This window comes from Sturnira hondurensis, unplaced genomic scaffold (assembly GCF_014824575.4).
Source record: "Sturnira hondurensis isolate 20B ecotype Veracruz unplaced genomic scaffold, ASM1482457v3 Scaffold0012541, whole genome shotgun sequence".
Classification (NCBI taxonomy): Eukaryota; Metazoa; Chordata; class Mammalia; order Chiroptera; family Phyllostomidae; genus Sturnira; species Sturnira hondurensis.
The window spans coordinates 606007-626338 of record NW_028085172.1 but is presented as its reverse complement, the minus strand read 5'-3'; the positions used below and the strand labels follow the sequence as shown (position 1 = coordinate 626338).

Genomic DNA, 20332 nt, shown 5'->3' with positions numbered 1-20332 from the left:
GCCTAAGAATGCCCCATAGGAGAGTCTAACTTCCACATTCTGCTTCTGTAACCTGCTTCTGCCGCACAGCCAAAGAGAGCCACAGCACCTCAGATATCCCCAAATAAGGAAATAGACATAAGTTCCTCATTCCGCTTCTGTAACTCACTTTACTACGTAGACAGGAAGGTCCTGCAGGCTATATAAACCCCAAGAACCCTTTGTTCAGGGCTCAGAATTTGGAGGTTACTCTCCTCTGGGCCCATGCATGTAATAAAAGATCATGCTCCTGAACCTTCGGTGTCTGGTTGCTTCATTTTCTGTAACATTTGGTTCCCTGACTGGGAAGTGAACTTACATAAATTTGGGCCAATTTGCTGCTGCTGGACAGGGCGGGCCAGGTGGCCAGTGGCCCTACTGGGGACCGGGGGAGCACGTGCCCTGAGATTTCTCAGTCCCCGACTGGTCGGGGTACTGGACGCTGACCTGCGACTCCAGATGGGAAGTGAGGGTTTCAAACCACGATCTATCGGAAATCGGAAGTGCCCTGGGGACCGGACCCGAGACCAGGGAGAGACTCATCACCTCTCATAGCCAGAAAATTTGATCGGAGTCAGGAACTTAGACTAAGTATGATCATCAGACCCTCACTCAAGGAGGGAATGTTTAACTTCTGAGTGTCTGAGAGTGAAAGTGAGAGTGTGTGTGTTTGTGGCTCCACGGGTGAAAAACCTAGGGAGCAAGATTGGGTCCTGCAATTCCTGTGTCAGGTCATACGGCATACAGTTGGCAGTTAACCCCAAATTCTGCTGGGGCAACCTTAGCCAAGACCACCTCTGTCACAAGAGGGAGCAGGCCAGGTGGCCGAGCAAGTGAACCCCACCCTTTGTGTGTCTGTGCCAAGCAGGAGGAAGACCATGGGAGGCGGGCCTTCCATGGTCCTAGATTGTATGCTTCAGAACTTCAGTAAATTTAGAGGTTGCTGAATGCAGAACAACTTGAGACTTTTTGTACCTCAGAATGGCCAACTTTCAGGGTTGGCTCCCCCCCTCCAAGGGAACTTTAAACTTGTCCACCATTAGAGCAGTTCACCTCATAGTTACAGGAAAGCCAGGTCACCCTGACCGTGTTCGTTCCTAGAGCCAGACCCCCCATCCACTAAGATCAGGCACAAGAAGATAAAATTAGTTGTTCACCAGCTGCCTCCCTATCAGGCCCCACCATCACCAACAACGGCCCCACCGCAGGAGCCCTTGACTCCGCCACCCTCTGTTTCATCACAAGAGCAGCAGCCTAGTCCAGAACCAGCACCTGTCTGGTATCCGGCCTTGCCCCAACTGGGCCCATCACCCATGGCCAGTAGGCTCAGAAGCCAGCATCAGCCACCTCTCCAGATGCCACTCTGGGAGGTACAGGCAGCTCCTAGAGTCAATGAGGATGGGACCATCCAGCCAGGTCAGGTTACCTACTATTACCAGCCCTTTAGTACAACTGACCTCCTAGACTGGAAACATCATAGCCCTCCATTTGTAGAGAAGAATCATGGCCACAGGCTATGATTGAATTAGTGGATTCAATCTTCCAAACTCACTCGCCCACCTGGTTTGACTGTCACCAATTTTTAACACGGAGGAGAGGAGAAAGATCCTACAGCAGGCCCAACGCTACATAGAGGCAAATGCCCCAGCTGGGACCCTCAACCCCTCTGACTATGCTCACACAGCCACCCCCGAGCAACAGCCAGCCTGGGACCCAAACACAGAACAAGGACGGGCCGCCCTTGATCAGTATCGCCACTCCTTACTACAGGGGGTAAAAGTGGCAGCTAGAAAACCCACCAACATGGCCAAGGTAGCCACCATAATTCAGAAGGCAGACGAGTGTCCCAGGGACTTCCTAGAGCATCTAATGGAGGCCTATTGGGTGTATACCCCTTTTGACCCAGAGGTGACTGAGAACCAGTGTATGGTCGCCATGGCCTTCGTCTCCCAGTCAGCTCGGACATTAGAAAAAAGCTTCAAAAATTAGAAGGCTTCACAGGCATGACTTTAAACCAACTCTTGGCAGTATCCAACAAAGTATATGAAAACTGAGACAAAGCAGCGGTGGCTGCCCACTTAGAAGACCAAAAATTGCAGGCCACCATCTTAGGCGCCACACTGGGAAAACCAGCCTCCACAACATCAAAAGTGGACTGGGCAATAAAAAGGGGCACTTCAAAGTAGAAAAAGATCAGTGTGCTTACTGCAAAGAGTGAGGACACTGGAAGCGGGACTGCCCAGCCCGCAAGCGGCGGGAGGAGTCATCTAACAGTTGGGCAGTCCCATCGGCGCCAGCACCCAATATATTAGCCCTTGCTGGGTTCAGCCAAGATTGAGGAGGACTGGGCTCCTTCGTGCTCGGTCCCCAGGAGCCCATGGTCAGAATAAAAGTCAGGGGCCAAGACATTGACTTTATGGTAGACACCAAGGCGGAACACTCAGTAGTCACTGTCCCAGTTGGACCCCCACACCGGGAAGGAGGTCTTAGTACAAGGGGCCACGGGGCTCTCAGCCAGTCCACAAACCCAAGACCACAAACCCTGAAAAAGGCCAGTAGCCTACCTGTCTAAACAATTAGACAATGTCGCAGCAGGGTGGCCCAGCAGTGGGTCCTTCAGGAAACCAGATACCTCCCGGGAGCAGGGAGCCACCAGATTGCCTAAGCAGAGGAACCAAGAGTAAAAAAGAATGATAGATAAATCTAGGTAAGTAGAAATATGTATAAAGGATGTGAAAGTTTTAAACCTGGAGTAAAGGAAACCTAAACTACTTGTTTTCTGGTTTCATGGGAAAATAGCAAATTTCTCACATGTGGTTCTGTTTCTGATCAGAAACCTGTATTGTAAGACCTAGGAAAGGTCGCCTGTAGCCAGTTGGGGAGAATACCTTTGCCACCTGGGACCCAAGAAGGGTCAATTGGAGCTGACAAATGCTTCAGCCTGAGGCAAAGCAACATGTCTCTGCCTTGAGACTGGGCCAGAAGGAACATGTTTCTGCAAGGCACCAGTGGATGCACTGGTGCAAGAGAATGCCTGTGTGCTGTTTCAGAACTCTCTGTTTTGGATTTTGTTCTGTATCTGCTCTGAAAAGGAAAAAAGAAAAAGCCCACTGGCAGGCAACAAAGACCAGGGTTACAGGCACCTACAGCCCTCAGCCTAGCTGGCTTAGACCCAGACCAGACTGCCACAGAGCTTCAGAAACTCTCACACTCCCCTCAGAGAGTCCCTGGCCAGAGATCTAAAATCGTTAACCGAGAAGGAGACTGGACGACTTTGGACTGATTTGCTGCTGCTGGCACTACTTAGAATCTCAGAATAGATAAAGGGGGGAGATGTAGCAGGAGACCTGTTTAGACAAGCCCAGACAAGTCAGAGGGACTGGGTCCGTTTGCTGAGCCACTAAGATAAGGAAGGGTAAACAACTAAGTAACTAAGAAGTAAGAACAAAAGAACATTATATGACCCTATCAGTAGCCCTGCTTTCTTGCTTCTGTAAACCTGCTTAGCTGTGTGCTGCTGTGTGGACACTACAGCAGTCAGATTCTCTGTGTAACTAGTTCTGATAGGAATGGCTCTGGTTTTGAAGGTCATGAACTGACATCCAAGGCTGACCATCTGATTTATAGGATGTTTGCAAGGTCTAAGCTTCAGGAAGGTGAAAAATTTCCCTGCAAATCTAGGGACTTTTAGCTGCCAGATACTGAGTTCAAGTACAGTCCTTCCCAGTGTGGGAAAGGAACAGGGATTAAAAGTGAATTATGGATAAATATGGATAGGTAAAAAAGCTATAGAAGTTTATGAATATTGCAGAAAATCTGTGGGAAGTTATAAAAATAAATGGAAATGTGAAAGTTTTGGAAAGAAATTATGTGGTGTTAGTAATAGAAGGTATAAGGCATGGAGATGCATCTTAATGGGTATTAGAAGGAGAAAGATTTTCCTTCAAGCTTTGTGTTTTTCTCCCTACCTGATCCCTCCAGAATTTGGCATTCTGAAGGAATGAATGATGACATAAGGTTTATTTGCATAAAACCAATAAGACCAGTCATTAATAGTGGTTTTGTTAACCAGGACTTTGACTGGAATGTCACGTCTGAAGGAGGCATGTATGGATTCCGGTCATTACCAGAGAGCTCAGAGGAACTGGGATTGACCTGTGAAGCTATCAAAGGCCCATGAGAAAAGTTTGGTACTTTGGTTGGTTGTGTGGTTCCAGCCAGGCTTTCCAGGGGAGGAACAAAGGTTGCTTTCCTGAAAGGTGGCTAAAAGGAGCCTGTAGGCACAATGGAGGCTCAAGGATTTGAGTGAAATGACTGGTACAGGCGAAGCCAGATGGCAGATGTGTGGCTCTGCTTCTGTGCCCTGAGGGGCAGACTGAGAAGTCAATCTGAAGGTTCCCTGTGTCAGTTCCAGCAAAGCAGACTTAAAGATCATAAGTGATCCAGGCTGCTCTTGGTGTGTTTATGCAAATGAACAGTCAAAATAAAAAGTGGGACCCAAAGTAGTCCCTGTAATAACAGTTAGGGTAATCTTAAGGAGAAAAATTATACAAGGAAAATCAATATGCTCAGTATTGGATATCAGAATGGCACAGCTAACTGTCTTAAAACTGTCTTATTTTCATGTAAGAATTGAAACCAGGTTTGTGATGTCACCAAAGATGTGCAATTTACAGGTACAAAGGACCTGTCAAATTGCCACTGTTAAATGTCATTTCAGGAAGGACCTTGCAATGGAATGTCATCCCAAAAGACAGTCTCACAGTCACAGCAACTGTTTTGGAGATTTTTGTGTGAAGTATAGCAAGCCACAAGTCTTGGATAGGTGTAGCATGCCTTGTACGCCTTCCTCCAGATAAGCCATTCTTTACTGAAGTCCCTGCCTTTGTCATTTAATAGTTATAATTTAATTGTGCTTCCAATTTCTTGCCTAATCTGTCACCTCCAGAATATGACCTGACCAGAAGGCCAACAGTCTAGTATCGCCAGCCTTTGGACACCAAGCCTGCGAATTTCTGGTGACAGCCAAATGACCAGGACCCTGTAAGGTCCTTCCCCTTGCAGGAAGGACTCCCTCCATGCTACACCCCCCTCCTCCTCTTTCAGGGTACCCCTGACTCAAGGGTAGGTGAGACGACATCCATGTCCAGCCTGAAGTAGTTATAAGGAGATGAGACCTTCATCCATTGTCCTTTATATGATTCCAGAAAGAGAACGGAATCTCAGAACCCCTCCTAACAGTTAATCACAGGAGGAGAAAAATTATGAGGAAAGAAACCACATTAATGCTCTGAATCCAGGAAAAGACAGGGGGGAACCTGTATATTCCTCGGAGAAGAGTGTTGCTATTTTATTAATGAAAGTGGCTTAGTTGAAGAAAACTTATAACGCATAAATGAACTTTAAAGACAGACTACGGCCCAGAGCCGAGACGGGAGCATCCTCCTGGTGTCAGAACACTCTTCTCTCTTTCCTAGCCCCCATCCTAGGACCCCTGATCATCCTCATCCTAGTCATTACCATAGGACCCTGGGCCATCAGGACAGTAGTCAGCCAGTTAGAAGGAGCACTAGTACGGAAGACCACTAGCCGCCTTCTCATGGTCAAGCAACAACAAGAGCAGAGAGTCCCGTTATTGGATGCTGAGACAGACAAAAGCACTGTCTAAGCACCCATAGGGGGAATGATAGAGAAAAGCCCCTTTTCTGCTAGCCTAAGAATGCCCCCATAGGAGAGTCTAACTTCCGCATTCTGCTTCTGTAACCTGCTTCTGCCGCACAGCCAAAGAGAGCCACAGCACCTCAGATATCCCCAAATAAGGAAATAGACAAAAGTTCCTCATTCCGCTTCTGTAACTCACTTTACTACGTAGACAGGAAGGTCCTGCAGGCTATATAAACCCCAAGAACCCTTTGTTCAGGGCTCAGAATTTGGAGGTTACTCTCCTCTGAGCCCATGCATGTAATAAAAGATCATGCTCCTGAACCCTCGGTTTCTGGTTGCTTCATTTTCTGTAACAGTACAGCCACTATGGAAAACAGTATGGAATTTTCTCAGAAAATTCAAAATGAATTGCCATTTGACCCAGCATTTCCACTGCTGGGATTACATCCTAAGAACCCTAAAACACTATTTCAAAAGAACCTGTGCACACCAATGTTCATAGCAGCACAATTTACAATAGCCAAGAGTTGGAAGCAACCTAGATGCCCATCAGTAAATGAATGGATCAAAAAACTGTGGTACATTTACACAATGGAATTCTATGCAGCAGAAAGAAAGAAGGCACTCCTATGCTTTACAACAGCATGGATGGAATGGGAAAGCATTATGCTGAGTGGATGGAATGGTATTTGTCTTTCACAGGCAGTGAAAGAGAAATACCATATGATCTCACCTTTAATAGGAACTTAAACAACAAAACAAGCAAGCAAGCAAAATATGACCAAAGACATTGAAATTCAGAATAGACTCACAGGGTCCAGAGGGGAGAGGGGAGAGGATTCCAGGGTAAAAGGGGAACGATTAACAGAAATTAGTATAAAGGACACGTGGAGAACAACTAAGGGGGGTTGAAATTGGAGGGAGGTCGGGAGCAAGGGGAGGGTGTGCTGGGATGAGAGTGGGGGATGGAAAACTGTACTTGAGCAATAATTAATTTTAAAAAATTAAAAAAATAAAATATTCTTTAGAAAGAAAGTGTTAAAATATATGATCAATGTTAAGTTCTTCATAGCAAACATGTAGTATTTTATTTATAAGAGGTTTTACGTAAGCCTCATGGTAATTACATAGCAAAAACCAGTAGTAAATTCACAAAAGATAAAGACAAGGGATTCAGAGCATACCACCACAGAAAATCACCAGTTCACTAAGGTAGGAATCAAGAGAGGGAAAAAGAAAAATGGAACTACAAAACAGCCAGAAAAAATTAAACATAGCATTGGTAATTCCTTACATATCAATAATTACACTAAATATAAATACTGTTCTTTTTTAAAATTTTATCTTCTCTTTCCCCATTTCCATTGTTGTTCAATTACAGTTGTATCCATTTTTCTCCCAATACTCTATACTTCCACTCACACCCACCTTCCGCATTCAATCCCCCACTGTGTTGTCTTTATACACGGGTCCTTTATACATGTTCCTTGACTTACCTTTTATCTTCTTTCCCCAGTTATTTTCCTCCCCAATCTTCTCTGCTTATTGTCAGTTTGTCCCTTACTTCCATGTCTCCGGTTCTGTTTTGCTCAGTCGTTATTGTTGTTGATTAGGCTCTACTTACAGTTCAGATCATATGTTATCTGTCCTTTACCACTTGTTTTATTTCTCTTAGCATAATGCTTTACAGTTCCATCCGTGTTGTCATGAAGGTTGGGAGCTCTTCCAATGAAACAAAACAGAGGGCCCAGAAATAAACCCAAGTCTCTAGGTTCAATTACTATTTGGCAAAAGGGGCAGAAACATAAAATGAAATAGACTCTTCAACAAATGGTGATGAAAGAGAGCAAAACAGCTACATGCAAAAAAGTGAAAGTTCATCACTAACTTATACCATACACAAAAATAAACTCAATATAGATAAGAGACTTAAATATAAGTTGTAACACCAGTTGAGAGAAACACATAGGCAAAAAAGTTTCATATATTCCACATAGCAATATTTTCATCTATATGTCCCCTAGAGCAAGAGACATAAAGGAAAGAATAAACAAATGGGACTTGATTAAAGTAAATAGTGTTCTTTAATCAAAAGGTACAGAGTGGGTTAATGGGGAAAATATATGAACCTACTATGTATTGTATATAAGAGACTAACTTCAGATTAAAAAAACAAACACAGCATAGAATTCCATTGTGTAAATGTAGCATAGTTTTTTGATCCAGTCATTGACCAATGGGCATCTAGGTTGCTTCCAACTATTGGCTATCGTAACTTGTGCTGCTATGAACATTGGGGTGCATAGGTTCTTTTGGACTTGTGTTTCAGGATTCTTAGGATATACTCCTAAGAGTGGAATTGCTGGGTCAAAAGGCAAGTTCATTTTTAGTTTTCTTAGAAAATTCCATACTGTTTCCCATAGTGGTTGTACCAGTCTGCAATCCCACCAACAGTGAACCAGGGTCCCCCTTTCCCCACAACCTCTCCAGCACTTGTTGTTTGTTTCTTTGTTTATGATAGACATTCTGACTGGTGTTAAGTGGTATCTCATTGTGGTTTTGATTTGCATCTCTCTGATAGCTAGCAATATCCAGCATCTTTTCATGTGTCTCTGGACCCTCTGTATGTCCTCTTTGGAGAAATGCCTGTTTAAGTCCTCTGCCCATTTTTTAATCGGGTTGCTTGTCTTCTTTGAGTGGAGTCGAGTGAGTTCTTTGTATATTTTGGAGATTAAACCTTTGTCCGAGGTGTCATTGGCAAATATGTTTTCCCAAACAGTTGCTTCTCTTTGTATCTTGACATTGTTTTCCTTAGCCATGCAGAAGCTTTTAAAAGCTTTTAATTTTGATGAGATCCCATTTGTTTATTCTTTCCTTTATATCCCTTGCTCTAGGGGACATATTAGTAAAAATAATGCTGCGTGAAATATCTGAGATTTTCTTGCCAATGCTCTCCTCTAGGGCTTTAATGGTTTCATGGCTTATATTTAAGTCTTCTATCCACCTTGAATTTATTTTAGTGTATGGTGTAAGTTGGTGCTCAAGTTTCATTTTTTTCCATGTAGCTGTCCAGTTCTCCCAACACCATTTGTTGAAAAGGCTGTCTTGACTCCATTTTATGTTATTGCCCCCTTTGTCAAATATTAATTAATTGACTATAGAGATTTGGGTTTATTTCCAGGCTCTCTGTTCTATTCCATTGGTCTATGTGCCTGTTTTTGTGCCAATACCAGGCTGTTTTGATTACAGTGGCCTTGTAATACAGTTTGATGTCAGGTATTGTTATCCCTCCTACTTTGTTCTTTCTCAAAATTGCAGCTGCTATTCGGGGTCTTTTATGTTTCCATATAAATTTTTGAAGTGTTTGTTCTATGTCTGTGAAATATGCCATTGGTACTTTAATAGGTATTGAATTGAATCTGTAAATTGCTTTGGGTAGTATGGACATTTTGATGATGTTAATTCTTCCAATCCATAAACATGGTATTGCAGAAAGGAAGAAGGAACTACTACCCTTTGCAACAGCATGGATGGAACTGGAAAGCATTATGCTGAGCGAAATAAGCCAGGAGGTGAAAGGCAAATACCATATGATATCACCGTTAACAGGGATCTAAACAAAACAAACAAGCAAGCAAAATATGACCAATGACACTCAATTACGGAACAGGCTGACAGGGTCCAGAGGGGAGAGGTGAGAAAATCATAGGGGAAAAGGGGATGGACTCACATGAACAAGTATAAAGGACACATGGACAATAACTAAGGGTGAGGGGCGGAAATGGGAGGGAGGTGGGGAGCATGGGGCGGAGGGTGGGCAGGGGTGAGAATATAAGACAGAAAGCTGTACTTGAACAAGAATTAAATAAAAAAATTATTTAAAAAATAAAGAAAATGTAATATAAAATGAAAAAAAATAAAAATAAAAAATAAACACAGATTCAAAATGAAGGAATAAAAGAAGATATTCCTTGTAAGTGGAAACAACAACAAAAAAAACTGGGGGTAGCTATGCTAATATCAAAAAAATATATACTGTATGGCAAAAATAGTAACACGACTATTTTATAATGGTAAAAGATTAACAAACTAAGAATATATTATTATTTATAAATATACATGTTCCCAACATTGGAGTGCATTCCTACTGTATGCAAATACTAAAATATCTAAAGGAAAATAGTAGCATAATTCAAGTTTACTTTAGCAATGGATAAGTCATGCAGACAGAAAAAAATCAGTAAAGCAATGTTGTACATAAGTCATAATTTATATCAAAGTACCATAACAGATATGTAAGATAATTCCATCTAACAACCATAGAATGCTCATTTACCTCAAGTCTGCATGCATTATTCTCCAGAATAGATCATGCAAGCACTAAAAATACCTTAGCAAATTGAAAATTATCCCAGAAGTTTCAGTTCAAGATGGAAATATAAGAGGCTTTTGACTTCTCTTTCTCCCACAGATACACTAAAATTTTACCTACAAATGGAATAAGTTACTCTCAAAGACACCTAGGCACTATCTGAATGACTATCTAGTAAAAGAGGAAATAAAAACCAACAAGGACTTGGAAATGAAAGCATGAGGCACGATCTTGCCATAAACTTTATTCCTATTACAGTGACCCACAACTAGAAGAGAACTCACAACTAGATAGGGACCTCAAAAGTTAAAGATTTTAGCTATAGTTATAGTTGATAGACTTCAATGATTAGTGCATGTGAAAAGGTGTTATTCCAGGAACTAGAATATGTGACCTAGTGACTCCAGGAGGTTGGCAAACAATTCAACCTTTGTGCCCCCTGGAGGTCTGCAAGCAATCAAGATGAAATCGGATCCATTGTGTTCCAGGGAGTAATCATCTGAGTCAGACAAAGAATTGTTGATCAACAGATAAAGAAATGCTAGGAAAATGATTACCAGACTGCAACTCTTATCTGATTAAACCTTCCCACAAACACCTTACCTACCCTTTTCTTCTATTGAAAAGGTTGGCTTGAGATGAAATATTAAGATGGTTTATGGTACATAACCTGCCATCTTCTCAGGTTGCCAGCATCTGAATAAAGCATCTATAATGATTCCAATGTTGTCTCTACTTATTTGTTTTGGTATTAACAGGCAGAACAAACACTGACTTTCCTGGTCTCAAAATAACAGATTTTCCTAAGGAGCAAAAGTTTTGGGTTCTATATTTGGCATTCCAACTTATATAACTTTCACCTCATAGAAGGGTTCCCAAAGCTGCTTACTCTGAAATCCAATGGGGTTCCATCCCCTTGACAAACAAGACAATAGTAAACTAAGAAGTTCTTAATGAGTTCACATGGACTCACTGACAGCTATCCCGCAAGGGCATAGTTTAAAGGCAGCACCTGAAACTCAGTTTTTTCTGAAAGTTGCCTATTTGATGATCTCAAATGCTAAACAAATCCTGAGTGTCAGGATTCTAATTTAACCCAGAGCCAAGATCCCATTGCAGTCCTCTCTAGAGCCCAGGAAGAAAAGCATGTAGCATTTTTTCCCTCTTCCTTTGCTGAACTTTGTCACTAGTGTTTCCCAGAAACGAGACTGTGCACAAGTCTGGTGTTCTGGGGCTTGTGGTTGCCATCCAAAAGATGTACCCCTTGATGACCTGGCTTTTAGCCAGTGGAGTTTACATTCATGTGTCCCACAAAACTGTAAAAACTAGAAAAATAGTTCTTAACCTATATCCCCAGGAAACAGAGCAGAGGTAGTAAATTGGAATGACCACTGTTCTCAAAAAAGGAGACTTAACTGCAAATCTTAAAAGCTGTGGCATGAGAGACAGGTCTCTACTTAAACATACATAGGGAACAACTGGGATCTTCTATACAGAAATTGGATATTGTCAAGTGCCATCTTGCATTTTTTCTCTCTCCTGCTCCAGGTTATCAGTGTCTCCAAAAAAAAGATCTTGTATGCACTAATGGTGCTCCAGTTTTTGTGGCTGTTACCTAGAGGACATATTATTCAATATTTGGGTCTTGGAGATCAGCATGGCTTATGTTCATGTGTTCAGCAGAATGATAGAAAAAAAAAATATTCTAGAATGACTTCTGGCCAAGATGGAGGTGTAGGTGGATATACTGTGCCTCCTCATACAACCAAAAGAAGGACAACAAATTTAAAAACAAAAACAACCAGAACTGACATAAAATTGAACTGTATGGAGTCTGACAACCAGAGTTAAAGAAGAAACATTCATTCAGACCTTTAGGAGGGGCAGAGATGGGCAGCTGAATGGAGTGGACTTGTGGCAAGGCAGCAGCTAGAGGACCTGGGCAGGGGAGGCAGTGGCTGGTGGAGTGGGCAGTCCCACATTTGTGTGAAGATAGACTGGGAGGAACAACTGGGGATCGACATGAACCTCACAACCCAGGGATCCAGTGTGGATAAACAGAGCCTCAAAGCTTCTGACTGAAGAGACCTATTGTAGGACCCTGTGGGAGGTGAGGTGGCAGGAAAGACTCCCAGCCTCACAGAACAGTTCATTGGAGAGACCCACAGGGTCCTACAATGCACACAAACCCACCCACTTGGGAATCAGCACCAGAATAGCCTAATTTGCTCGTGGGTAGCTTTGGAGGGAGCTGGAAGCTAACAGAGAACAAAGTGTATTGCATTATTTTCTCTTGGACCCCTCCCCCACAAACAGTTCCACAACGCCTGAGGTAGGTTGCCCTGTGACAAGATATAAGTAGGCTTAGGAGGAATGGAAAATCATCAGGTGGGAAAACTGTACCGCAGGAAGCTGTAGCCTGGGAAAATGCCTGCCTGGGTAACAGCCTGTCAACCCTACCCAAGAGAAACAGATGCCCAGCTAAGATTGGGGTCTGGGGTCAGCCTATCTTGCATAACAGAATGCAGCTTTAACTTGAGCCTGATAAGATGTATCAAGAACAATGGTCAACAGAAATGGCACCCAGCAAACAGCTCTAGCAAATCAGATTCTGACACCCCAACCAGTTACCCTTTGCAAGTTATTGTGCTTAAAAACCCTGCCCTAAGAACAATGGAGTGAGTCCTAACCTCCCTTGGTTGGTTGTCCAACCTTCCTTGATTGGCTCCACTTTGCTTTTTATTCCTTGCTAATAAACTCTGCTCCTTAGCTCACTGCATCCATCTGGTTTCTTGAGTGACTCTGACGTAACACCCTGGCTTGTGGTTGATACCTACCCTGGTTAATACCTAAGGCTCTGCCCCTTATTATATAACAGGCATGCTGAGACTATATATATATATAGTCTCTCTCTCTCTCTCTCTCTCTCTCTCTCTCTCTCTCTCTATATATATATATATATATATATATATATATAAAATCTCCCAAATGAAAGAACAGGTCAAAGCTCTAGAAAAAATTCAACTGAGCAATGAAGAGATAGCCAATCTATTAGATGCACAGTCCAATACACTGATAACCAGGATGCTCATGGAATTGGGTGAGTGTGGTTGCAAAACAGGACAAAGCAAAGGCTATAAAAAGTGAAATACAGGGAACCAACAGTGAAGGGAAGAAAATCACCACTCAAATAAATGGTTTGGAGTAGAAGGGAGAAATATACATTCAACCAGAGCAGAATGAAGAAACAAGAACTTTAAAAAATGAGGAGAGGCTTAAGAACCTCCAAGACAACTTTAAACATTACAACACCCCAAGGACTTCTGCCAAGATGGAGGCATAGGTGGAAACACTGTGCCTTTTCCCACAACCAAGTTTGGATACAACAAAAGTTTTGGAGAATTAACACACACCCAGAGGCCAGAAAACCGAATTATATGGAAGTCCGACAGCTACGAACTGTTCAACGAGGACGGTAAGAGGTGGAGCCAGCAGCAGAGCTGGGTCGGACAGGACAGACAGAGGAGCACAGGCAGCCCAGAACTAGTCGAGGTGCGGAACAGACTGACCAAGGTCGCACATTCGTGCGCAGTGAGATGGACCTCACAGGCCCCAGGGGGCAAACCCAGTGGTGGAGGGCTGACAGCGGTGGCACACTTGCGTGCCGTGGAGCGGGGCGCGGGGCCCTGGTGACGGTGGTGGTTGCGGTGCTGGTGGGGGTTGCGGCAGCAGCGGGCGCCAGAGGGAAGCCATTGTCCCTCTTTGACCCCGCCCCCACATACGACATCACAACCCAGCGACAGAGTTTCCATGCTCTGGTGAAAACCTAGGGCTCCGTTCCTGCTACTTAACAGGCACTAACAACCCAAAGGATGGCGCAGGAAGAACTCAAAGTCCCAGAGCCAATAACTCTAAGCGACCAACAGATTGCCAGCCTCTCAGAAGCCCAATTTAAAACACTATTTATCAGGATGCTCACAGAATTCGTAGAGTACAGTCACAAATTGGAGGAACATATGAAGGCTAAACTAATTGAAATGAAGGGAGATGTCCAGGAAACCAATAGCGATGGAAAGGAAACTGGGACTCAAATCAATGGAATGGACCAGAAGGAAGAATGAAACATCCAACCAGAAAGGAATGAAGAAATGAGAATTCAAAAAAAATGAGGAGAGGCTTAGGAACCTCCTTAGGACATCTTTAAATATTCCAACATCCAAATTATAGGGGTACCAGAAAGGGAAGAAGAAGTTTCCATGAGTGGAAAACTTACATGAACAAATAATAAAGGAGAACTTCCCTAATCTGGCAAAGGCAATAGACTTACAGGAAGTCCAGGAAGCTCAGAGAGTGCCAAAGAAGTTGGACCCAAGAAGGAACACACCAAGGCACATCATAATTACATTAGCCAAGACTAAAATGAAGGAGAGAATTCTAGAAGCAGCAAGAGATAAGGGGGCAGTCACCTACAAAGGAGTTTTCGTCAGACTGTCAGCGGATTTCTCAAAAGAGACCTTACAGGCAAGAAGGGGCTGGAAAGAAGTATTCCAAGTCATGAAATCCAAAGACCTACAGCCAAGACTGCTTTATCCAGCAAAACTTTCATTTAGAATGGAAGGACAGATAAAGTGCTTCTCAGATAAGGTCAAGTTCAAGGAGTTCATCATCACCAAGCCCTTATTATATGAAATGCTAAAGGGACTTATATAAGAAAAAGAAGATGAAAAATATGAACAGTGAAAGGACAGCAAACACACAGTTATTAACAACCACACCTAAAACAAAAGCAAACCAAGAGGACAGCTAGATCAGGAGTGGAACCATAGAAATGAAGAACACATGGAGGGTTAGAAACAGGGGGGTGGGAGGAGGAGAAGGGGGGAGAAGGCACAGAAAATAGCATAGATGGTAGGTAGAAAATAGATAGGGGGGAGGGTGAGAATAGTGGGGGAAATATAGAACCTAAAGAAATTAAGACACGTGGTTATAAACTAAGAGGGGGAGAATAGTGGGGGAGGGAGGGTGCGGGTGGAGGGGAATGAAGGGGGGGGAATAGAACAACTGTAATGGTATAATCAATAAAATATATTAAAAAGAACATTACAACACCCCAATCATATGGGGTCCAGAAGGAGAAGAGGAAGAGCAATAAATTAAAAACCTATTTTTTTTTTTTTTACTTACCAATTTCAAAATTTATTGCAAAGCTACAGTAATCAAGACTGGCAAAAATTTGCATATGTTGAGGCATATAGGTCAAAGAAATAGAATTGGCAGTCCAGAAACAAACTCATACATTTATGAACAACTGATTTTTTTATTTTATTTTATTTTTCAATTTTTTTATTTAATTATTTTTCAAGTATAGTTTTCTGTCTATTACTCCCATCCTATCCCACCCCCCATCCTCCCCCCTCCCTCCCATTTCCACCCTTCTCAGTTGTTGTCCATGTATCCTTTATATAGGTTCCTCTAAATCCCTCCCTTATTTAAAAAAAATAATGAAGGAGAACTTCTCCAGTCTGGCAAAAGATACAGACTTCTAGAAAGTCCAGGAAGCTCAGAGAGTCCCAAAGAAGTTGTACCCAAGGAGGAACACACCAAGGTACATTGCAATTAAGTTACCCAAGACTAAAGATGAAGGGAGAATCTTAAAAACATCAAGAGAAAAGGAGACAGTTACCTGCACGGGAGTCCCCATAAGACAGTCATCTGATTTCTCAAAAGAAATTTTATAGGTATGAAGGGGCTGGAAAGAAATATTTCAAGTCATGAAAGGCAAAAACCTATATCCAAGATTACTCTATCCAGCAAAGCTTGCATTTAGAATGCAAGGGCAGATAAAGTGCTTCCCAGATAAGGTCAAGTTAAAGGAGTTCATCATCACCAAGCCTTTATTATACTAAATGTTAAATGGACTTATCTAAGAAAAAAGATAAAAAATACAAACAGTAAAATGACAAGAAACTCACAACTATCAACAACTGAACCTAAAACAAAACAAAACAAAACAAAACAACAACAACCAAAAAAAAAAACAACAAAAAAACCCCACAAACAAATTGAGCAAAAACTAGAACAGGAACAGAATCACAGAAATGGAGACTGCATGAATAGTTATTAGTAGGGGACTGGATGGGGAGAAAGGGGAAAAGGTACATGGAAAAAGAAGCATAAATGGTAGGTAGAAAATAGACAGGGGGGTTAAGAATAGTATAGAAAATGTATAAGTCAAAGAACTTATCTATACGACCGATGAACATGAATTAACAGGAGGTGGTAAATGCAGGTGGAAGGGGGTGTGTAGGGAGGAGCAGAATAAAGGAAGAAAATGGGACAACTGCAATAATATTATCAATAAAATATATTACAAAATAAAAAAATGAATGTTAAAAAATTCTAGAATGAAAATGCTTCCAGGGTTTAGAGAAAAAGGAGCAAGTAGAAATGCCCATCTTTCAGCCTCTCACTGAAAAAAGGTTTATTACACAATTTAAAGGCTTCTTCCTGATACTCTGACTTTCAATTAATCTGAATCAATTGCTGACAGAGATCATCCCATTAGGGACAATGACGGCTTGGAATGCTGACAGGCTCTGGAACACTACCAACTCCTGAGTGCAACTAAAAAGAAAGAAGTCTCATTGGACAATTAGAAAAATTTGAGAAACAACCAAGAACTAGGATGGGATTAAATGAGAAACTTCAACTCCTCTAGGAGACCATTCTTTCAAAAGTGGCAGACATGGCATTTTTTCTAATACATAGTAACAAAAAGAGAGAGTTAAGGAAAAAATAGAAGTATATATTCAATAAAATAAAATAAAATAAAACCCCAGAAAAAATACCTCAATGAAATGAAAAAAATACCTGATAAAATATTCAAAACAATAATTTTTAAAATTCTTACTAAAATCCAAGAAAATAATACACAAAGTACAAATTTCACTAGAAATAAAAATATATAAAAATACTAAACATAATTCATAGACATGGACAATGCAATGAGTTAACAACAACAACAAAGGCAGAATAGTTTTTCAACAGCTTATTGCCTAACTTGGAAGAAATGGTCAGTTAACCAGAAAACAGGGTAGTGGAATTTATTCAATATGAGGACCAAAAGAAAATTTAAAAAGAATGAGGATAGCCTAAGGTAACTCTTAGGCAACATAAAATAGAAATGTATTGACATTATAGGGCTGCCAAATTAAAAGAGTAAGAAAAAGGAGCAGAAAGCTTTTAGAAATAATAGATTAAAAAATGTTTCTAAGCTGAGTTAAACAGACATTCAGATTCAGGCAGACCAGAGAGTTTTCAAATAAGAGTAAAAACAAAGAGACCCATACTAAGACATTATAATTCAATTGTTATATGTCAAAGATAAAGATAAAAATTTAAAGGAGCAAGAGAAAATATTTTTATGTACAAGTAAACCTTCATATGCCAATTTAGCAGACTTTTCAAAAGAAATTTAGGAGAACAAAGGGGGGGGAGACAACATATTCAAAGTGCTGGAAAAAAGTGTCAACAAAGAATGTTCTCCCCAGCAAACTTGCTCTCAAGTGAAGGAGAGCCAAGGGTTTTCAAACCATCAAATGCTGAGGGGATTTACCACCCCTAGACCAGTCATACAAGAAACTGTAATGACACTATTTTAAACTGAAATGAAAGTGTACAAAGTGACAGAAAGACAAAAATGTAAATGTCAGTGATAAAGATAAATGTATAGTTAAATTTAGAAAAATCTATTATATTATGATGTTGGACTAACTGTGAATGAGTTTTAAGGTTAAAATATAAAAGTATTATAATAACTGTAACTGCAATAATTTAATAAATATACCATATTAAAATATATGTACTGTAATATCAAAAATGTAGTACATGAAGAATGTATAGTGAAGAATATAAACAACCAGATTTAAAGACAACAAAGTTTTACTAACAAAAATGCAACCAAAACACAGAAAATTTAACTGTACAGAAGTCCAACAAGAAACCTGTCATTCAGACCCATAAGAGGGATTGAGTTAGTGGCTGGGGGTGAGGGGTCCAGCATAAAAAAGTGGCCAGACTGAGCCTGGTGCACAGACAGCAGTTGACAGATCCCAGGTGCAAGGTGGCAACGGGTGGACCCAGTGAGGGCACAAGGTAGCTGGTTGACCTTGGTCACACATTCACACTCAGATAAACCAGGCAAAGGAGCGGGCAGTGAGACAGACCACGCAAACTAGGGCCCCAGCGACAGGAATTAAAGCCTAAAAGCACCAATTGGGAAAACTTTCAGGGTCAAGGTGCCAGGAGAACCTCCCAGGCTCACAGAGAGTTCATTGGAGAGACCCACAGGGTCCTGGAGGGTGCACAGGACCACACACCCGGGAACCAGCACCAGAAGAGCCCAACTTGCTTATGGGAAGCAGCCAGGGGACAGAAATCCAAGAGTGTGGAACAAGCAACTTTGCCCCTCTCTTGACCCTGCCCCCACATACAGCCTCACAACCCAGCGACTGGGTCACCCTGCACTGGTGAACATCTAAGGCTCCGCCTCTCATATGTTACAGGTGCGAACAGACCAAAACATTATGGTTCAAGAAGAAGAACAGCTCAAAGCCCCAGAACCAATACTTCTAAGTGACCAAGAGATGGCCAACAAATCAGATGCACAGTTTAAGATACTGGTGATCAGGATGCTCACAGAATTGGTTAATTTTAGTCACAAATTAGAGGAACAAAGGAAGGCTAAACTAAGTGAAATGAAGGGAAATACACAGGAAACCAATAGTGAGGGAAAGGAAACTGGAACTCGAATCAAGGGAGTGGACTAGAAGGAAGAAAATAATGACCAAACAGAAAAGAATGAAGAAACAAGAATTTTAAAAAATGAGGAGAGGCTTAGGAACCTCCTTAGGACATCTTTAAATATTCCAACATCCAAATTATAGGGGTACCAGAAAGGGAAGAAGAAGTTTCCATGAGTGGAAAACTTACATGAACAAATAATAAAGGAGAACTTCCCTAATCTGGCAAAGGCAATAGACTTACAGGAAGTCCAGGAAGCTCAGAGAGTGCCAAAGAAGTTGGACCCAAGAAGGAACACACCAAGGCACATCATAATTACATTAGCCAAGACTAAAATGAAGGAGAGAATTCTAGAAGCAGCAAGAGATAAGGGGGCAGTCACCTACAAAGGAGTTTTCGTCAGACTGTCAGCGGATTTCTCAAAAGAGACCTTACAGGCAAGAAGGGGCTGGAAAGAAGTATTCCAAGTCATGAAATCCAAAGACCTAGAGCCAAGACTGCTTTATTCAGCAAAGCTTTCATTTAGAATGGAAGGACAGATAAAGTGCTTCTCAGATAAGGTCAACTTCAAGGAGTTCATCATCACCAAGCCCTTATTATATAAGATGTTAAAGGGACTTATCTAAGAAAAAGAAGACAAAAAATATAAACAGTGAAAGGACAGCAAACTCAGTTATTAACAACCACACCTAAAACAAAAGCAAACTAAGAGGACAGCTAGATCAGGAGCAGAACCATAGAAATGGAGATCCCATAAAGGGTTAGCAACAGGGGAGTGGGAGAAGGAGAAGCAGGGAGAAGGTACAGAGGATAAGTAGCATAGGCAGTGGGTAGAAAATAGACAGGGGGGGAGGGCAAGGGCAAGAATAGTATGGAAAACAAAGGATCTAAAGAATTTGTGACACATGGACATAAACTAAATGGGGGAATGATGGGGGAGGGTTGTGCAAGGTGGAGGGGAATGAAGGGGCAGAATAGGACAACTGTAATGGCATAATCAATAAAATCTATAAATACATAAATAAATAAATAAATAAATAAACAAACTATTGCAAAATAAACAAGAGCAAAGATGCATGACAAAAAAGTGGAAAAAAGAATGTATACTGAAGAATATAGAGTTTAGAATTTGTTCAATCCTAGTTGTTATCTGCTGAAATAATTTGTTACAGTTTTAAGATGCTTTATGTAAGCTACATTGTAACCACAAAGTAAAATATTATAGTAAATGCATAAAAGAAATAGAATCAAAGCATATCATTACAAAACATTTATCGAATCATAAAAAAGAGTGCAAGAGAAAAATAAAAGAAACAATGGAATTACAAAACTGCCAGAAATCAACTGTTTAAGAATATGTTTGATCTGTAAATAATTACTTTAAACATAAATAGATTAAATTTTCAATCAAAAGATAAATCATGAACTGGGGCCTAGTAAAGAAATGTTAACTACAAAGACTAACTTCAGCCACAA

At 41.3% G+C, this 20332-nt stretch overlaps 1 pseudogene; it reads left to right on the top strand.

The window, feature by feature from the left end:
* Positions 1-1821: 1821 nt before the first annotated feature.
* LOC118997190 (60S ribosomal protein L10a-like) overlaps positions 1822-20332 on the top strand; it is a 41694-nt pseudogene continuing 23183 nt past the window's right edge.